The sequence below is a fragment of the Podarcis gaigeae genome (assembly GCF_964106915.1).
Source record: "Podarcis gaigeae genome assembly, chromosome: 8".
Lineage (NCBI taxonomy): Eukaryota > Metazoa > Chordata > Lepidosauria > Squamata > Lacertidae > Podarcis > Podarcis gaigeae.
This window is the reverse complement of record NC_139684.1, coordinates 78,393,069-78,412,267: the sequence shown is the minus strand read 5'-3', so window position 1 is coordinate 78,412,267 and position 19,199 is coordinate 78,393,069. Positions and strand designations below refer to the sequence as shown.

General features: G+C 41.7%; 1 long non-coding RNA gene across 1 annotated transcript; it reads left to right on the top strand.

Moving 5' to 3' along the window:
- The first annotated feature begins 13,929 nt into the window (after positions 1–13,929).
- Positions 13,930–17,699, top strand: LOC310851826. Its single transcript, XR_014567850.1, has 3 exons — positions 13,930–14,070; positions 16,774–16,905; positions 17,263–17,699. It is a non-coding gene; the product is annotated as an uncharacterized lncRNA (long non-coding RNA).
- Positions 17,700–19,199: the final 1,500 nt, after the last annotated feature.

The window sequence follows — 19,199 nt, the reverse complement described above, 5'->3', positions numbered from 1 at the left end:
GGGGAGGGAGAGAGAGGGAGGAGGGGGAGGGAGAGAGGGGGGGAGGGAGAGAGAGAGAGGAGGAGGGAGGGAGGGAGGGAGAGAGAGAGAGAGAGAGAGAGAGAGAGAGAGAGAGAGAGAGATGGCTGGCTGGCTGGCTGGCTTGGGTGGGGGAAAACTTTTGCCTTTCTTTTCTCCAACCCGTTAAATCCCTCTCCTGCATTCTTAGCCAGCTGCTTCTCTGCACACCCCTCTAATATCCCTTCTTTGTTTTTCCTTCGCTCCCCACTTAAAATGTGGTTACAAAGCATAGATCCTCAGGATCTTTGCATTGGGTCACCCCAAATTCACCATCAGATCACATAGCATGTCCATGGCTATATCTTGCACCAAAAAAATCACGCACCCACTGTTGCCTGGGGCTGCAATGGTGCAAAAACGTGGTTACAAAGCATGGATCCACAGGGATTCTCAGGATCTTTGCATTGGGTCACCCCAAATTCACCATCAGATCACATAGCATGTCCATGGCTACAGCCTGCACCAAAAAAATCACGCACCCACTGTTGCCTGGGGCTGCAATGGTGCAAAAACGTGGTTACAAAGCATGGATCCACAGGAATTCTCAGGATTTTGGCATTGGGTCACCCCAAATTCACCATCAGATCACATGTCTGTGGCCACAGCATGAAGCCCAAAAATGAAACATCCACTGTTTCATTCAGAATGTTTTTTCCCTTGTTTTCCTCCTCTAAAAACAATGTGCGTGTTATGGTCAGGTGCGTGTTATAGAGCAAAAAATATGGTATGTGGATAATAGAATGGCCTTTTGAAGAGGCTGAAGAAAGAGACACACTGCTGAGAGAGATGATTTTGGGGAATGGAAAAGGAGACATTGAAAACCTTTGTTTGAGTTAAAAAAAGAAAAAAATGGAAAAGTTGGGATTAAAAACTTTCTTATTTCATTTTCTCTTTTCCCGTAGCCTGGGAAACTTTGTAAATAAGCTGCAGTCAATGGGAGAAAACAGGAAATAAGAAATCAAAACAACAGATAAGGGGGGAAAGCACAGTGTGAGAAAGGAGAGCAAGAGAATAAGGATGAAATATAGTGATGGAGTGTGGCTGGAAAAATAATTGCAGGGGGTTTTCTATTTTGTGCTATTAAGGTAAGGTAAGGTAAGGTAAGGGGAATATGTAGGAGAAATAATTTTGAGGAGATATGGAAGGTGTTTGTAGAATTTGTACTGTTGAAATGGAAAGGGGTCAAACCGTCTCAAGAGGTGTTGAAATTTTGGGAGGTCGGATAGTAACAATGGAATGGTCTCAGGGGTTGGGTGCATGTTTTCCCCCTTATTTATTTATTATTCATGTGGAGGACCAAGTTCTCCTATGCCTGGTCTTTATCATTCTAGAAAGCTGAAGAGTCTGAAAGGAGTTTGAGAGGGAATTGATGCATGAACAGCCTTAATTGGAGGAAAGCATAGGAACACTTTGCCAACACCCAGGAACAACAGGTTCAGTACAGTGTCACAAATTGCTAGAATTCTAATAGCACTATATCATGATTTAAAGCACAGTGTGAAAAACAAATTAAATCTCTTACCTCTCCCAAGAACCCCAAGGATACGTCTCTCCTAAGCTCAATTGCCAACCTCAATTTCACCACCCTGGATGGGGGGAAATGAGTGCCATCAGGTCACACTAGAATTCAAAGCTCAGCGCTGAAATGGGATTAGATTTCCAGAAGCCCAGGCAATTTTGCCAGATTTCCCTGAGAGTCAGCCACATGAAATTTTGTGAAAGGGGAGAGGGGTGTCTTTCCACAGTTTCCTTTGTAGTACAGTAATAAAATGCACAGTGACTCAAGTGCTAGATGTCCTCGGCCCCATTAAATCCACTTGGCATAAAGAATATGGTCACTTTCCACCTTTCATGCATTCAGTTGAGTCATTAAACGTTGAACAATCAAATAACTAGAGATGATACAAGGTGTTTTTGTGAGTGAGTGAGTGAGTGAGTGAGTGAGTGTATATGTGAACCAGGCCTGTGATTCTGCCTAAAATACCCTGTTGAGTCAGCTAACATATAATGGGGTTGCTATCTTCAACCCCTATCTATTATGGGGGCCCAGGTAATCCCTGCTCCACATAATCTCACATGACTCAATGCGCATCAACTTTATTGGGTGGGGTGATGCCCCCTCGGGCCCTAGGAATTGGCTCCTATGTACATGGTGCTGTAAGACACCCCTGTGTTTTCTTTATCCCGATGTTTTGCTGTTTAGACTCACTTTACATAGCATTTAGAAGTTGTCACAGTGTAGCAAAGAACCCTCATAACTGTCAGTTGTTTATTACTATTACTATTACTATTACTATTACTATTACTATTATTATTATATTCAAATTTGTATACCACCCTTTATCAAAAGATCCCAGGGCCATGTATAAGATTACAAATAAATCACATAACATCAGTGATAAAAAACATAGTAAAAAGTATATTGACATACAACCCAATAGCAAAATAGTCATAATAACAACAGATGAGTGAGTGCAGACCACAGCACAGTTTTTTCGGTATGATTTAGTGATGGTCTGTATGAACTTTTCTCCCATTTGGTATTTTCAGAAAACTTCAGGGATAATAAGCAAAGGCCTTGTCAGAACCCAAGGACAGGAGGGCCAATGCTTTTGGTGTATGTGAGCAACTACAAATAACATCAGATCTTCAGGGAGCCGTGATTTGGACTGCTACAATGTATGGCTGGTCAGAAGCAAAGGAGGTAGGTGGGGCTTCACTTGCAGGCCTTTTAGCACACTCTAGGCTGCCATTTTGGAAAAAAATACAGACCGCACTGTCCTCCATTTGCAGGCCAGTGAAGTTGTGGCCTAAATTCTGCCAAAAAACCAAAACGAAAATTTGAGTCAAGTGTGAATTTATTTGGGGGGGGGGGAGGTCTCTGGGTCTGAACACGCAAATGGTAATTTATGGACATAATAGGTATCTAAGGCCATTTGCACATAACAAATAGGAGCCTATGCAACACAAAACACTGTTGCTGTGTGTAGGTTTTAATTTTTTTTGGGGGGGGGGCAAGAAGTATACCTTGTTTAGCTTCTATGTAAATCTGGCACTGTATATGGGTTGGATCCATGTGTTAACTGTAGTCAGTGCTTTTGGCAGTGTATCATCTTAATGAAGAGAATAGGTGAAAGTGTGAGGCTTATCATTATTCTGGCTCAAAAGCTTGTCCAAACCCAAAAACTGTCAATTGTCGTGGTGATGAGACTCAAAGCATTTCGTCTGCCATTGTTCACAGTAAGTAGCACCGCCAGCCAAGGAGTGGGAGAGGAGAAACCCAGCCTGCCAAGGTGGGTGGGTTGCTTTCTAGTTCTGTTTGCAGCTTCATGGTAGAAAAGAGATTGGATGTGTAATAGGGGCAGCTCCCCACCCCCAAAATATATTACAGAGTTAAAGTCAACTTTGCTTTCTACGTAAATAGACGAGCCTTTATCTTTCAGAGGTGGGTTGGGGGAGAATGAGAAAGAGAAAGAAATGATGTGTTAAATTATATGCAAAACTGTTTTTTTAAAAAAATAAATAAATAAAATAGTGTTTTGTTTTGTTTTTTAAAAGTAAAAGCAGCCATGGAACCCCAATTCAGAATGCAATATCAGTGCAGAGTGGGGGCCCCCTCCCTTAATTAGAAAAAGAGACATTTATTTTTTCTTAATTTTAAAGAATTTTGTAATTCTGGTATGCTTTCTATACTTGCGTAATAGAGTTAATAAAAAAATATTATCTCTCTTCTGCACACAACCAAACCTCTGTTACTACCCAGCGCACGCAAGTGACTATACCTCTTTCTCTTTACCAGATGATAGTTCGGTTCCTGATGTGTTTTATAAAGGCTGTGGCACCCCATCTTTTTGTGAGTTGGCCAAGAAATCACAGTATAATGAGTACTTTTCTGGTGCTGTAACTAATGCCCTATGCTGTGATGTTGCACCTTCGTCACAGCAGCTGAACTTTGAAGGGTAGTTTGGAGAGAACAACATCTTCTTCCTTCAGGATACCACAATTTGCAGCTTCAGTTGAGCTGTAAGTTACCTGCCTGATAACCCAAAAATAATTCAACGATGCTGCTGAAGCACAGAGGAATAGAGAAGCTAAAGTAGAAAGGTGGTGCTTGGGGACTCTTCCTCATGATGATATGGTGTATAAAGGTAAAGATAAAGGGACCCCTGACCATTAGGTCCAGTCGTGGCCGACTCTGGGATTGCGGCGCTCATCTCGCTTTATTGGCCGAGGGAGCCTGCGTACAGCTTCCAGGTCATGTGGCCAGCATGACGAAGCCGCTTCTGGTGAACCAGAGCAGCACATGGAAACGCCGTTTACCTTCCCGCCGAAGGTATTTATCTAGGTATATAAATACCGCCGAAGATATTTATCTACTTGCACTTTGACGTGCTTTTGAACTGCTAGGTGGACAGGAGCAGGGACCGAGCACCGGGAGCTCACCCCGTCACGGGGATTCGAACCGCCGACCTTCTGATCGGCAAATCCTAGGCTCTGTGGTTTAACCCACAGCGCCACCCGCATCCCTACCATATGGTGTATGGTTAATAATAAATTCCTGTAGCAAATAAAATGTGCTCTGTGTTTATATGTGTCAAATTAAGAATATTAGGTGGAGGTGGTGATTAAGGGCAATGGTTGTAGCTGGGTGTTATTATTTTATACAGATTGTTATTGTATACAGCACTCTGTATTTCAAAGAAATATCATAAAAAAATCTTCCCACCATATTTCTCCAGAGGCGGGGCTGAAATGCAGCCCAATTTAGGTTTGTGACTGTTTGTCTGGAAACTTTGCATAAAACGATAGGCAACCAGTGCAGATGATTACTGTTTGACAGAACTCTGGGAACCACTACCGGAATCAGGAATCAGGGACATAAGAGGATTCCTACAGTCCAACATAGTGTTATCACAGTGCTTAACCAGATATCTGTCAGAAGCACATAAAACAAACAGAGAAAATCTGGACAGAGAAGTTGGCAAAGTTGTTGAGGTTTTTTATCGTTTTGTTCATTTTTGAACTATTTTTCTGCAATATGTCAGGGAAATCACAAACATACGGCAACCCTAGAACATATAGGCATCGTGACCAGTAGATATTTGTAGTAGGGATGTCCACAGACCACATGACTCAGTTTGGAACCACGTTTCACAAAAATTTCAATGAAGAACTTTGTAGTCTGTCCAACTCAGTTTCAGAGCTTTCACTATTTGGGGGGAATAAAATGTGGCCATAACTAATCATTTGCCATTCTGTCCTGCAACAACTCCTCGTCACCTGCTGTTGGTTCATTCTTATGTCTGCTTGCTGGCCCTCTCTCCCAGCTGCATCCGCAGAGATGTTCAAGGATTTTGCTTGTTCTGCATCTTAGGTGCACTATGAATCACACTTCCTGACCTAATACATGCATCAAACTAGGTATCTCTTATATTTTCCTGTTCTCTAGTTTTTGTGCTCAAAGAAAGTGAAGACTTCAAAATGCATATTCTAGGGGAATCAGATTGGGTGCCTCCACTTCCCCTCCCTATAGCACCAAAACATGAGATCACCTTCCACCTCCCGTTCTCACTAACAGAAGAGATTCAATATTCTCACTGGCAGAAACATCCTAGGATTTGCTGATTGATTTCATGACTGTTTAGTTGCTGCCAAACTGCTTTAAGACCATACTATAGTCATGCTCTTCTCACACTACATATTTTTCTTTCTTTATTTTGCACATCCTTATTTGATTAAAATCAATGCAGTTTTGAATGCTTCACCCAACCATCTTGATTCATAGAATCATAGAGTTGGTAGGGACCCAATGGCCATTTGGTTCAACTCTCTGCAATTCAGGAATCTCAGCTAAGGCATCTGTGAAAGGTGGTCAACATAAATCAGTTAGAAGAATTAATAGAGAAAATTGGAAATTAAAATTATATTTAAAAAACAACCCAGCATTTTCTATCTGGGTATTCACTCCCCCACCTTTTTCAATATAGGTCCAGGAAGGGTGTCTCTGTCCAGAAGTCCACATGGGGAACATTGGGCTTTAGCAGCTTTCCCATTGGCAGCCCAAGTTGGGGTCAGTGCACTTTGTCCATGTCAGGGGTGACTCCCTATTTATCAACCAACAAATGGGCTGCTTGATACCACATTGATATCCAATGCCTTGGCGAAATTCTACTTACTTCTGTAATTAATAAAGTTGTGGGATATTTCAAATTATTACCTAACTCCTGTGGGGTTTTTTGGGGAAAAAAATCTGGCCTTTACTACGGCACAGGCAGCATGTGCCCATGACAGCAAATTAGAGTAGATTTTGGGATGACGTGTCCTCAAAAGAGACTGAGAGATGACCTGATCCTGCAGGCTAAATTCTTGCCACTTGAAGTTGTTATGAAATCTGAGGGCAACCATAATCTTAATTGTGTTGAAGTGGTGATCACCCAGTATACCTTGGAAGAAGAGTGGGTCCATTATGTACCTGCTGAAGAAGCATGGTTCCATCATATTATCTAAAATGACAAATTGCTTTTATCCCTTGCTTGCTTAGAAGGAAGTGTTTGTGTGAGTGTCTCTCTCTGTGTGTAAAGACACTTTTGATTGCTGTGTCATGGGGGCACCTGGTCATGCCCCCTCACAAACATGTGCCCAGGGGCATGCCCCCCATGCTCCCACACTATGAAACTGCTAAAATGGGAACACTCAGAAACACACAACTGCAATAAGTTGAAGTTTATGGTCTCTATCTGAACAACCAGCCAACAGGATTCCTTATAAGAGTCAAATAAGCATATCAGCCTGATGTGAGTGGCTAAAACAGAAAAGCAGAGAAGAAGAAACCTAGAAAGGGGGAAAGCTTGTGTGCCAGGGAGCATAATAAAATGCGGAAGGGGGAAGTTAGGAGTGAAGGTGATAATAGTGCATGTGCATGTACATTTCCGTAAAGGAGGCTGCAGAGTGGGAGAGAGGTGAAGGAGTGGAAGTGGGGGACCTGTGTGCAAGGGAAAGCTGAGATGAGCAAGGAGAAGGAGTGTAAAAGGAGGTAAAGTACAAGAAGACTGTGCTAGGAGGGTTGCAAAACGAACGAACAAACAAACAAACAAACAAGAAGGGAGCAGCTGGCATGGGGACATGGTGAAGACAAAAGCAGGGGCATGAAAGAGTCTGCAGAATAGGAGGGGGTGGCTTCCAAATTGGGTGGAAGGTGAGAAGGGGCATATTAGCTGTAATCTGTGGCAGGAGGAAGATGCAAGAGGCAACCACACGCTGGCTTCCCTTCCAAGTGGGTCGCACAAAAAGAAGGGGAGGGGACATGGGGTGCGAAAGGGAAAATGGGTGCAAAGCAGGCCTGCAGAATAGAAGTGGTCTCAAACATGGGTCCTTGACAGGTTAAACTCATGGCTAGTAGTAGCTGCATGGGGTGGGAATAGGGAGGTCTACGAATCTGATGTGCAGAGGGAGCAAGCAGAGGAAAGCCTGAGTAACATCATGGAAATGTCAAAAAGAAGTCCAAAAATCTACCCACCCTATCTGCTTATCAAGAGGTTGATAATGCATAATAATAATAATCTTTATTGTAGTGCAACGACCCATAACATGGATTCAGAATAAAATACAGATTCAAACAGACAACCCCCAGGGAAGGAAGACCAAAGTGTTATTTGTTTAGTCATGGGTATGTTGACTAAACAAATAACGTTTTGGTCTTCCTTCCCTGGGGGGTTGTCTGTATGTATCTGTATTTTATTCTGAATCCATGTTATGGGTCGATGGACCGCAATAAAGATACTGAATAAAGTATTTAACTGCAGCTGACTTTGGGCTATAGTGAACAATTCTTCTGGAAATTTGCTACACAGTTCATGGCAACCAGGGCAGATTAGTATTATTTGATAGGCCACTGGAGATGCACTGAGGAGTCAGGGACATAAGAGGATCCCTTCTGGACTACACCAAAAGCTCATTTAGTTCAGCATCCTGTTCTCATAGAGTTGAAGCACATGCCTTTGGGATTACTTCAAAGCAGGGCATGAGCAGAGCAGACTCCCAGAGGCTTCTTGGCTTTCATAACAGAGGAAATGTAGCCATTCTGTCTAGTAACCTTCTCTCATAACAATAGAACCTGTGGACAAGCAATGAAATGGAAGGAGGGAAAATTCAGGACAGATGGAAGCAATAAGTGCATCACACAGCAAGTATTTAATTTTTGGAATCTGGTATCAGAAGAAGTAATGGTGGCCAACAACTTGGATGTGTTAAATTGCAGATTACCCTCATCATGAATTTGTGTATTGATGGCTACTAAACTTGATGGTTATGTTCTATGTCTGCCATTTGGGGCAATTTGGCACTTAATGTCTGCTGCTGGCAACCAGCTGTGGAGTTGTTCTCAGGTCCTGCTTGCTGGGTATGCCAGGCATCTGGTTGGTCTCTGTGAAAATTGGTTTCTTGAACAGATGGCCTGATTTAGCAGGCTGATGCAAGTTCTGGCCAGCTGAAATTTCCTGCATATCTTCTTACAGCAGCCAAACTCCTAATTGGCTTCAAGTGGGGCTCACCCCGTGTACCTGCTGAAGAAGAGTCTTTCCATAATGTACCTGCCAAAAAACTGTGCTTTCATGATTTTCTCTAATTGAATACAATTGCTCATGTGCCTGAGTGAGGGAAGCCAAAAGAGACAACAGTTTGAGAAACTATGAGGCCCTTTTATAATATGTACCTAGGGTTGGGATCCCTTGTCCTGGGAACCAAATGCAGCTCCATATCTCTCTATCTGGGGTCTCAATAAACCATAAGAGAGGAGACTTTGACAGACTATGCACCCCCCCTTATAATCTACATGGAGCAGGACTGTTGATACTTCATTTTTTATTTGATTTTATTTATTAAAGTTCCATCCCATCATTCCTCCCAAAGGAACTCAGGCTGAATATTCAACTGGTTTTTCAAAGTGCAAGACTCCTGAGGGTGCCTAGCTGTCATTGGATAAGAAGCCAGATCTGTTAAAACTATGCAGGAAGCAGAATTAGGTGTTAGATGTACAATCCTTAAAGGATCAGTATTGTGTTTTCAGCCATATTCATTTATTAACATGTATTGCAACCCCACCATTCCTCCGAAGGAACCAGGACAGGTGACAACAGAAAAAAGACACTAGTAAATATAAAAGAAAAATGTATATTAAGAAACTGTTTTTTAAAAAATAATCTGGAAAGGTTGAGAAACATTAAGAACATTGAAAATTAACAATAACTGGTTCTGGATAATACAGTAAATTCAAGGCTGCTAGGAGCAGTGCCTTTCAGCTTTTAAATGCCTGGGATAATAGGGATTTTCAAAATCCTCCAGAAAATGAAACATGAAGGAGATGGATTTACTTCAGGAGAAAGGCACTCCCTGTCAAGGGTTTAGTGCTCATTTACGTTCAAGAAGACATGCCTCTTTGTTGTGAAACAATGTTTCGGGGGGGAGGGGTCCTAAAGTTAAATCTGCTTCAGAAAAAGAAGGCATCATTCCTCTCCCCCCCCCCTTTCATTATTTTGGAGGAATAGAAACATGGCTATATATAATTAATGCTTTGACAGTTCTGACCTCAGATATCTCCCCGTCACTTGCTCTCTGTATATTCTGGTGGCCACTGGCAGACTTTGTGCAGCGATTCTCCTCTGTTCCCGGGGCTTGCGGTGGGAGAAGGGTTTTTCCTCCCCACCGCCAACCTTCAGAACAGCCTTCTGAATGTTGGCGGTGGGGAGGAAAGCCCTCCTCCCACCACAAGCCTTCAGGACAGGTCCGGGAACAGAGGAGAAGGTGCGCAGCGATTCTCCTCTGTTCCCGGGGCTTGCGGTGGGAGGAGGGTTTTTCCTCCCCACCGCCAACCTTCAGAACAGCCTTCTGAATGTTGGCGGTGGGGAGGAAAGCCCTCCTTCCACCACAAACCTTCAGGACAGGTCTGGGAACAGAAGAGAAGGCGCGCAGCGATTCTCCTCTGTTCCCGGGGCTTGCGGTGGGAGGAAGGTTTTCCTCCCCACCGCCAACATTCAGAAGGCTGTTCTGAAGGCTGGTGGTGGGAAGAGAAGCCCTTCTCCCACCTCCAGCCTTCAGAAGAGTTCCCCGCAGGGCTCCCCAAGCTGTGAATGTCTGCCCCGCGCGAGGGGCGCTCTGCTTAAGAGCGCCCCTCGTGCGGGGCAGCAGGCTGCTATCCGCAGCTTGGAGAGCCCTGCGGGGAAGTCCTGCAGGGCTCCCCAAGCTGCAGATGTCTGCCCCGTGCGAGGGGCGCTCTGCTTCAGAGCGTCCCTCGCACCGGGAAGCAGGCTGCTATCTGCAGCCTAGGCAGCCCTGCAGGAACTCTTCTGAAGGCTGGCGGTGGGAGAAGAGCTTTTCTTCCCACCGCCAGCCTTCAGAAGGCTGTTCTGAAGGCTGGCGGTGGGGGGGGGAGTCCTTCTCCCCCCGCCAGCCTTCAGAAGAGGTCCGGGACAGACTGTCCCCGGATCTGGTCTGAAAGCGGTCTCCCTAGGAACGCATTAATTGATTTCCAATGCATTCCTATGGGAAACCGTGCTTCGCAAGACGAAAAACTCGCAAGAAGAAAAAACTTGCGGAACGAATTAATTTCGTCTTGCGAGGCACCACTGTAGTCCACAACTTTATAGATTATAGTTTAAAACAGGTTTGGTGCAGGCTTTGAGTATGTAACCAATGATCAGTCAGTCCACCTGCTGGTTGAAAGACAGTTGGGGTTTACCAATGTTAGGGTTCACCTATGGCAACATCTAGCAAACCCCAAGAATTTACTGGTAAGGGTTGCCCCTGAGCTGGGTGTAGGGACAAAGATTGCAGTCTTCCCAGATGGCATGAGGTTTTGGGGGACAGGGGCTTGCCATCCCATTGCTGGGTAAATTCAAATGGTTCATTCTATGGAATTATTATTTTCTCTATCATTCTCCTGTTTTTAAAAAAGGAAAATGGTTCCATATTCATTTCAACATGGTACCTTTCTTAGGTAGAATATTTTATACTTTTTAAATTTTTTAATGCTTTATTAATTTTAGAAACATAACAAAACAAATAGAAAACAAAACAATATGCATCAAACATCAAAAGGCAATTGAGTAATTAACACTCTACACACCGTACATACATACTGAAAAAGAAAAGTTTAAGTTCATCCATCGCTATTTCTGACATGACTTCCAATCCCCCCACTGTGGTTCCTAAGTTTCATTACTCTGTGCACTTAACTCTCTCCTAAATTCCTCTGTTATTTTAATTATGTAACGATTTCTTAATTCATGCACAAATTATTCCAGGCCTGCCAAAGAATTTATATCATTACAATGTTCTTTTAAATATTCTCTGTAGATATTCCACTCTCTATTGAATCTTTGATCTGTAGGTTCTTGGAATCTCACTGTTAATCTTGCTAGTTCTGTATATTCTAGCTTTTTATTTTGCCAATCTAATTTTGAGGGGATAGAATCCCCTTTCCATACTTTAGCAATTAGAATCCTAGCTGCTGCTACCGCATACATAAAGATTTTCCTTAACCTTTTTGGAATTTCATTGCTCATTATACCTAGCAGAAAGGCTTTGGACTTCTTTGGGAAGGAATATTTAAACATAAGTTCATTGTAAATCATTTCCCAAAATTCCCTGATTTTTTTTGCCGTGCTACCACATGTGGATCATGGTGCCGTCCATCTCCCTGCATCTCCAACAGATGTTTGATCTAGATTTATACTTTCTGGCCAGTTTTACAGGTGTTAAGTACCATCTGTAGAGCATCTTTATGCAATTCTCTTTCAAATCATAGCACACTGTGAATTTTAGGTCCTCCCTCCACAACCTCTCCCATGATTCCATCTGGATGTTGTACCCAAAATCTCTGGCCCATTGTACCATGACAGATGTTACTCCTTCCTCCTTCACCTCCCAGTCTGTACAAGTAAGAGTGTTTTTTCTGTGTGTGTCTTTCTCAAGTCTTTCTCAAGTCTTGAAATTTCTGTGGAAAAGCCTTTCTGTTTGTCCTTTTGGAATGTTTCATTTAGCTAAAAATACTGCAACCAATCAGTCAAATGTGTCCAAATTTCTTAAAATTTCTTTAATCTCTCAGGTAGAATATTTTATACTCACACAGGAGGAATTACCTACTTCCAATAACAAGTGCTATACCAGTATGGGGGGGGGGGGGTTCAGACTCACTTCCCACATATCTAATAGTGACATCTCAATACTTTCCATCTTGCAGCAACCATATGAGGGCTGGACAACATGGAATTACTATGCTGCTTATGCCACCCTGAAAAGTATTTAATGCAGCCTATGTTTGATTTATGGGTAGTGTTTGCAGTGATTTTAATAAACTCACAATTTAAGATTTATTTTTACATAACTTGAACATTACTCACAACTTACCCTTCCTTGATAGTGTAATTAGCAAAATGAAGCAATTACTTTGTGTTAGGTGGTTTCTATTGCTTCAACGGCAAAGTGTATCATCATTTTTAACTTTTATTTAATCTATTGGCATTCTCATATTTGTAGGGAAAACATTTAAACCCACAACTCAAGAAAATTAAGCTGCAAATACTATTATCTAACTGAAGCATAATGCATAACAATATTCAATATTTAACATTTTCTTCCTTTTCATGTTCTTTTCATGTTCTTCATTTCCCCCCATATTTTGGCACACAGAATGGTACAATATCACAGGAGATAAACAATTCTGCACTCCTGGAAAGGAGGGATGGAATGGAGATTCTCAGATCAATCAGAAAGAATTTACCTGATCCTGGCCCCATCAAATGAACATTGTACAATGCCCCACCACTCATTCTGAAAGCAAGCAGCTGCTGCCAAATAGGCCTGCAGTATATAGAAACAAAGGGACGCTGGTGGTGCTGTGGGTAAAAGCCTCAGCGCCTAGGGCTTGCCGATCGAAAGGTCGGCGGTTCAAATCCCCGCGGCGGGGTGCGCTCCCGCTGCTCGATCCCAGCGCCTGCCAACCTAGCAGTTCGAAAGCACCCCTGGGTGCAAGTAGATAAATAGGGACCGCTTACTGGCGGGAAGGTAAACGGCATTTCCGTGTGCTGTGCTGGCTCGCCAGATGCAGCTTGTCACGCTGGCCACGTGACCCGGAAGTGTCTTCGGACAGCGCTGGCCCCCCGGCCTCTTGAGTGAGATGGGCGCACCAACCCCAGAGTCTGTCAAGACTGGCCCGTACGGGCAGGGGTACCTTTACCTTTTACCTTATATAGAAACAACCTAAGCCTCAAACCCTTTTGGTTACACCCTGGCAGCAGCTGAAGACACACACACACACACACATATGAAAAAGGAAAACCTTTGCAGAAATTTCCCCGTAGCAAGATGCATGAAAAAAGATTTATTCCCTTAAGATAGCCGGTCAGAAGTGAGATCAAAAGAAGGAGAAAAATAAAGGAAAGAGAAGTCTGTATTCTCCACTCTCTGAGATATATATTACATAGTATAAGACAGATTCTTGAGTCAGCCAATGGATCAACTAGCTGTATATCCATTGGGTGGCAGATCAACCTATTCCAGGCCCTTGCCATTTTGTTTGTGCAGAAAATACAGTCAATCATGTCTCATTTAAGTGCAACTTTTAAAGGAACGATCCTGGAATATTCACATGGTTGGCAGAAGAAATTATACTGTAATTATGAGGTGATTCTGGAAGGAACTACTTTCAGGATTAGCTTGCTAAATTCAGTTCTTGTGAGATACTTTTTTTCTTTATTCACCCATTTGCTCAATGTATGTATATAAGGGAGCATCACAAACATTTCGTTCAGGAGAGTAATAATTTGAATTTTTGCTGATCTAGGTATTCCTTCTAATGTTCTCTCACAGATGGCTCTCTTAAGGCCGATACTGAAGAGGGATGTACTACAGATTGCAGCACGCAGAACTATAGTTTCACCAGAGAAGATGGTCGTTTCATGCTTAATTTCAGGGAGTGTTGTCATGGTTTCAAGTGCATCGAGATATTTCTAAAACGTAAGTGTATGCATATTTGTATATACTGTTGGGCATAAATAGCATTGAGGCTTTAGGGGTTTTGCATGATTGCCCTTAGACAAATGATATCATATAGCTGGCACTGGAAATTTTAGATGAAGCCCAAGATGAAGCTTCCCTGCAGCTGGTTAGAGGACACTAAAGGTGGTCCCCATGCTGTCTCTTAGTAAGATAAAAGGTAAAGGTAAAGGACCGCTGGATGGTTGAGTCCAGTCGAAATCAACTATGGTGTGCAGCACTCATCTCGCTTTTCAGGCAGAGGGAGCTGACGTTTCTCTGCAGACAGCTTTCCAGATCATGTGGCCAGCATGACTAAACTACTTCTGGTGCAACGGGACACTGTGATGAAAGCTAGGGCTCATGGAAACAGTGTTCCCCTAATAGAAACAAAATTAAAAAAATCCTTCCAGTAGCGCCTTAGAGACTAAGTTTGTTATTGTTAGGAGCTTTTGTGTGCATACACATTTTTTCAGATAGTTTCCCTAGTAGTAACTCCACCTCTGGAACACCAGCTACAGGGTGACATCCTGGCTCTTCTAATATGGTGTGGCAGGACCCCTCAACCATGACCATGGGGAACAGGAAGCTGAAAATTTTCAGTAATGCTCCACAGATTGAAGGAAATAAAGTGAAAAGGACAAAAGATAGACAACTACCTGACATTCAGAAGACATCTGAAGGCAGCACCGTTTAGGGAAGTTCTTAATGTGTAACATTTTAATGTATTTTTAATCTTTGTTGGAAGCTGCCCAGAGTGGCTGGGGAAACCCAGCCAGATAGGCGGAGTACAAATAATTAATGAATTAATAATTAATTCATAACAAGAAAGCAAAAGCCAATTAAAAATGCAAAGCCCTCAAATAACAGGTTCAACTTCTATTGACAGTTTGCATTGCTAGGGAAGGGAAGGAAGTCTCCCAAACTAACCCAAGCAAATAAAAGGAAGTAAAAGACAAAGAATAGCTTGAAGTCCAAGCCTAAACCAGCAACTAATGCAGGCTGAGAAAAGAGGATGGGTCACTTTCCTATTCTCCCTCCCCTGCCTGAAGATGCAGGATAGTTGCACAAGAAGCCATGCAGGGTCTTTGGTTATTTAAGTGTTCCTTAAGTGTTATGTCTCATCTTTAGAGATAATAGCTAGATCTACATCTAGATCAGCATAATGAATTCCTGAAACAGAATGAAGTGGAAATGTCGCAACCATCTCACAGGACTGCGAACTGAGGCCTAGGAATCATAGAAATATAAATTTTTGAAAATTCATCCGGCAGGGGGAAAGACCAAGGATCAAATTTAAAATACTAATGGATGTTAAGGAAACAGATGGATTCTCATTGCCAGATTTAAAATTATATTATGAAGCACCTGGCTGATTTGGTTAAAGAAATGGATATCTTTACAGAATACAAATTTGTTAAATTTAGAAGGACATGGGAATCGGTATGGGTGGTATGCTTACCTGTGATATGGGAAGGTAAAGGCACATTGAGAATTTTTAAGGAGAAGTTTGTATAGTGTGTGGACCTGATATCAAGTCTTACATGAATGAAAAACATATCGGTTTTTTTTTAGGAAATGCAAGTTTAATTGGAAAAGTTAGAAGAAATCCAAGATGGGTGACACCCAAGCTCATAATCCTTCTGACTTTTCCAATATTTTCAAATTAATGTGTATTTTTGAAAACATGTATTAAAAGGTTTTATGGATCAAAGTTTTGACTTTGTAAAGGTTCTGCTTGAAGGAAGAGAAAAATTGATTTAAAAAATGTATAAAATGTTATTAGAATGGGAAACAAAAGATGAGCTGGTTAAACCTGCAGTGATAAAATGGGCTAAAGAACTAGGACATAATATAGAAATGGATACATGGGAAAGGTTGTGGAAAATTGATATGAAATATACTTCCTGTTATACTCCCAAAGGAAATAGTATGAAAATAATGTATAGATTGTATTTATCACCTAACAAATTGGCTAAAAGTTGTAAATAATTGTGGAAGTATAAATGGTACATGGAACTTTCTTTTTATATGTGGTGGACTTTTAAGAAGGTGAAGGTTTTTTGGCAAATGTTACATGATGAGATATAAAAGATGTCTAAAGTGATTATATACAAAAAAGAAAAACAAAAAAGCAGAAAATTTTCTCATAGAGATTATAGGGGAAGAAGTTAAAAAAAAAAATTGTATTTTAAGTTTTTTATGTATGTAACAACAGTGGCTAGGATCCTCTAAGAACAAAAATGGAAGGAAGTAGAAGTTACCACCAAAGAATGGATAAGTAAGGTGATGGATTATGCAGAATTGGCAAAGTTAACAGGCAAAATAAGAGAATCTAAGGATGATTGCTTTGTGGAAAAATGGAAGCCCATTTCAGACTATTTAAGGAAATTATTGTATGATGAAGTCACAAGCAGGATTTGAAATATGAGCAGCATAAGAAATTAAAGAATAAAGTATTGATGCGTTGGTATAAGAAATGGAAGGTATTGTGCAGCAGAGGGAAAGAAGTAAAAAGACCGTGGAAAATGGGGTGGGGAGTCTGAAAAATTGATTATGCATTGATTATATCATTTTTTTGAAAATTTAATAAGAAATTATTACACTGTAACAAAAGGAAGAGAGGGAGGGAGGGAGGAGAAATTGGCTGAAACCGTGTGTTGATTTTGGGGTTGTTTTCCACAGAGCCAAAACGTCAGTTAAATGGGAAGGTGTGTCCGACCTGTTTTCCTTCTCTCTCAAAAGCCTGTGAGAGCTCAAAGACCATCAAGTGTTATAATGCTGAGACCCAGTGCATTGAGTTTGTTGTTGCTCATGGTAAGTAGCACTGCCAACCAATGAGGTGGTGGACTGCTCCCTTGTTCTGTTTGTGGCTTTCTGCCAGAAAGTGCTCTATGTGTATTGGTAGGGGAAAGTTCTATTTTTCTGAAACCATAACTGTGGTAATGATCTTTGCTTTGTATGTACATAGATGAGACTCTATATTCCTGGGGTGGGAATATCTAAATTTTAAACATCCATGTCAAATTGATCACATGTATGGTTCTGAGATGCTTTCTATACTTGCTCAATACACTTAATAAACAATAAAATGCTCCGATTCTCTCTTCTGCACACAAACTCACCTGTTACTGCCCAGGCACTCATGTGAAAATGTCTCTTTTTCTTTACTAGATGACAGTGCAATTCCTGACAAGCATTTCTACGGCTGTACATCACCAACGTTTTGTAAATTGGCCAAGAATTCAATGCATAGTGGTGTCCTTTCAGGCACTATAACCAGAGCACGATGCAGTGATACTCTGCCTCCCCTAGAGCAGCTCAACTTTGAAGAGTAGTTAGGAGAGAGCAATGTCTTCTTCCTTTTGGATCCCACTGTTTCTCGCAGCAGCTGAGGTGGAGGGTGCTTGCCTGGTGGTGGGAGAGGAAGAGTGACTGCCATTCACAGGACTCCTGAGTCTTTTATTTGGCTTGTAGTGCAGGGTGAATGGGATGCAGGGAATAGAGAAGCTAAAGTAGGAAAGGGGGGCTTGCAGGCTCATGAAAATATGGTATAGGGTTAAATTTATCTTTGTTCATAATCAAAATAAATTGGTGTGGCAAATAAAAACTGTGTTTTGTGTCTGCATTCATCAAATTAAGAATATTTGTTATCTGCGGTGGCAAAGAGGAGTGTTTATAAAAAGAACAAATGGGTAATGATTAGTTATTTTATTGATTTATGATATATTCATACCACTCTATATTTCAAAGAAATCTGAGTTGCTTACAATATCATAAGGGCATCACAAAAGTTCAAACAAATACAATGAAAAGCTCCCCACCCAACTTATCATGAGGAAACACTGAAGAAAGCCCTAAAATGCAGTCCACTTTGCATTTGCAGCTGCTTTTTTGAGATTTGCCACGCTGCACTAGGCACCCAGTGCAGACTACTACTGTTTGGCAGAATTCTGGAGAGCCAGTGAGAGATTCAGGAGTCAGGAACATAAGAGGATTTTTGCTGGATTGGATCAAAGGCCCCTCTAGTTCAGCATTCTGCTCCCAGAGTGCGTAACCCCAGAAAACAAGGCATGAGCCCAATAGCCAATAGAGGAAACTGCAGTATTTTAAGTGCAGTTAATTTATGTATTGCAATTAGGGAAGCATGAGGGGGAAAGAAAGCCCTAAATTAATAAATGCAACTGTGTGTGTGTACATAAACACATTAAAAAATACAACTTTAAAAAAACAAACATTACAAAAACAAACTTTAAAATACATACATACATGCATGCATGCATGCATACATACATACCCTTCAACATTTCTCCATACAGCAGTTCTGAGAATGGCAAATTCCACACCTAGGCTCATCAGGAAATGAATTGAATATAAAAATGTCAATATCATTGACGCCGGTATAGAAATATATGCTGTGACCATATTTGCATTATTGTGTACATTGACCTCAACTCACAAAGGGTATTTTAGTTTTAGAAAAGTTGCAGAAAAGGGGAATCATGATGCTGAAGGGAATGGAATAACGCCCACAAAAGGAAAGATTACAAAATTTGAGACATTTTAGCTTAGAGGAAAGACAAAAAAGAGAGGTGAGAAACCTATTTAAGATTATGCATGCCACAGAAAAAATGGATATACAGTGGTGCCTCGCAAGACGAAATTAATCCGTTCCGTGAGGCTCTTTGTATAGCGGTTTTTTCATCTTGCGAAGCAAGCCCATTGACAGCTTAGCGGATTAGCGCTATTAGCGATTTAGCGGCTTTTAGCAATCAGCTGATAAAGTGGTTTATCAGCGGATCAGCTGATAAGAGGCTTAGCGGCTTAGGAAAAGGGGGGGAAAGGAGAAAAAACCCGCAGGAACTCGCAAGACATTTTCGTCTTGCGAAGCAAGCCCATAGGGAAATTCGTTTTGCGAAGCGCCTCCAAAACGGAAAACCCTTTCGTCTAGCGGGTTTTCCGTCTTGCGAGGCATTCATCTTGCGGGGCACCACTGTAGAAGACTTCTTCAGCTTCTCTGATAATGCTAGACACAGAAGGAAATGGAATGCTGGAATATTCAGGACAGATCAAGGAAGGTGCTTTTTCAAAGTGTGCATAGTTAAACTATG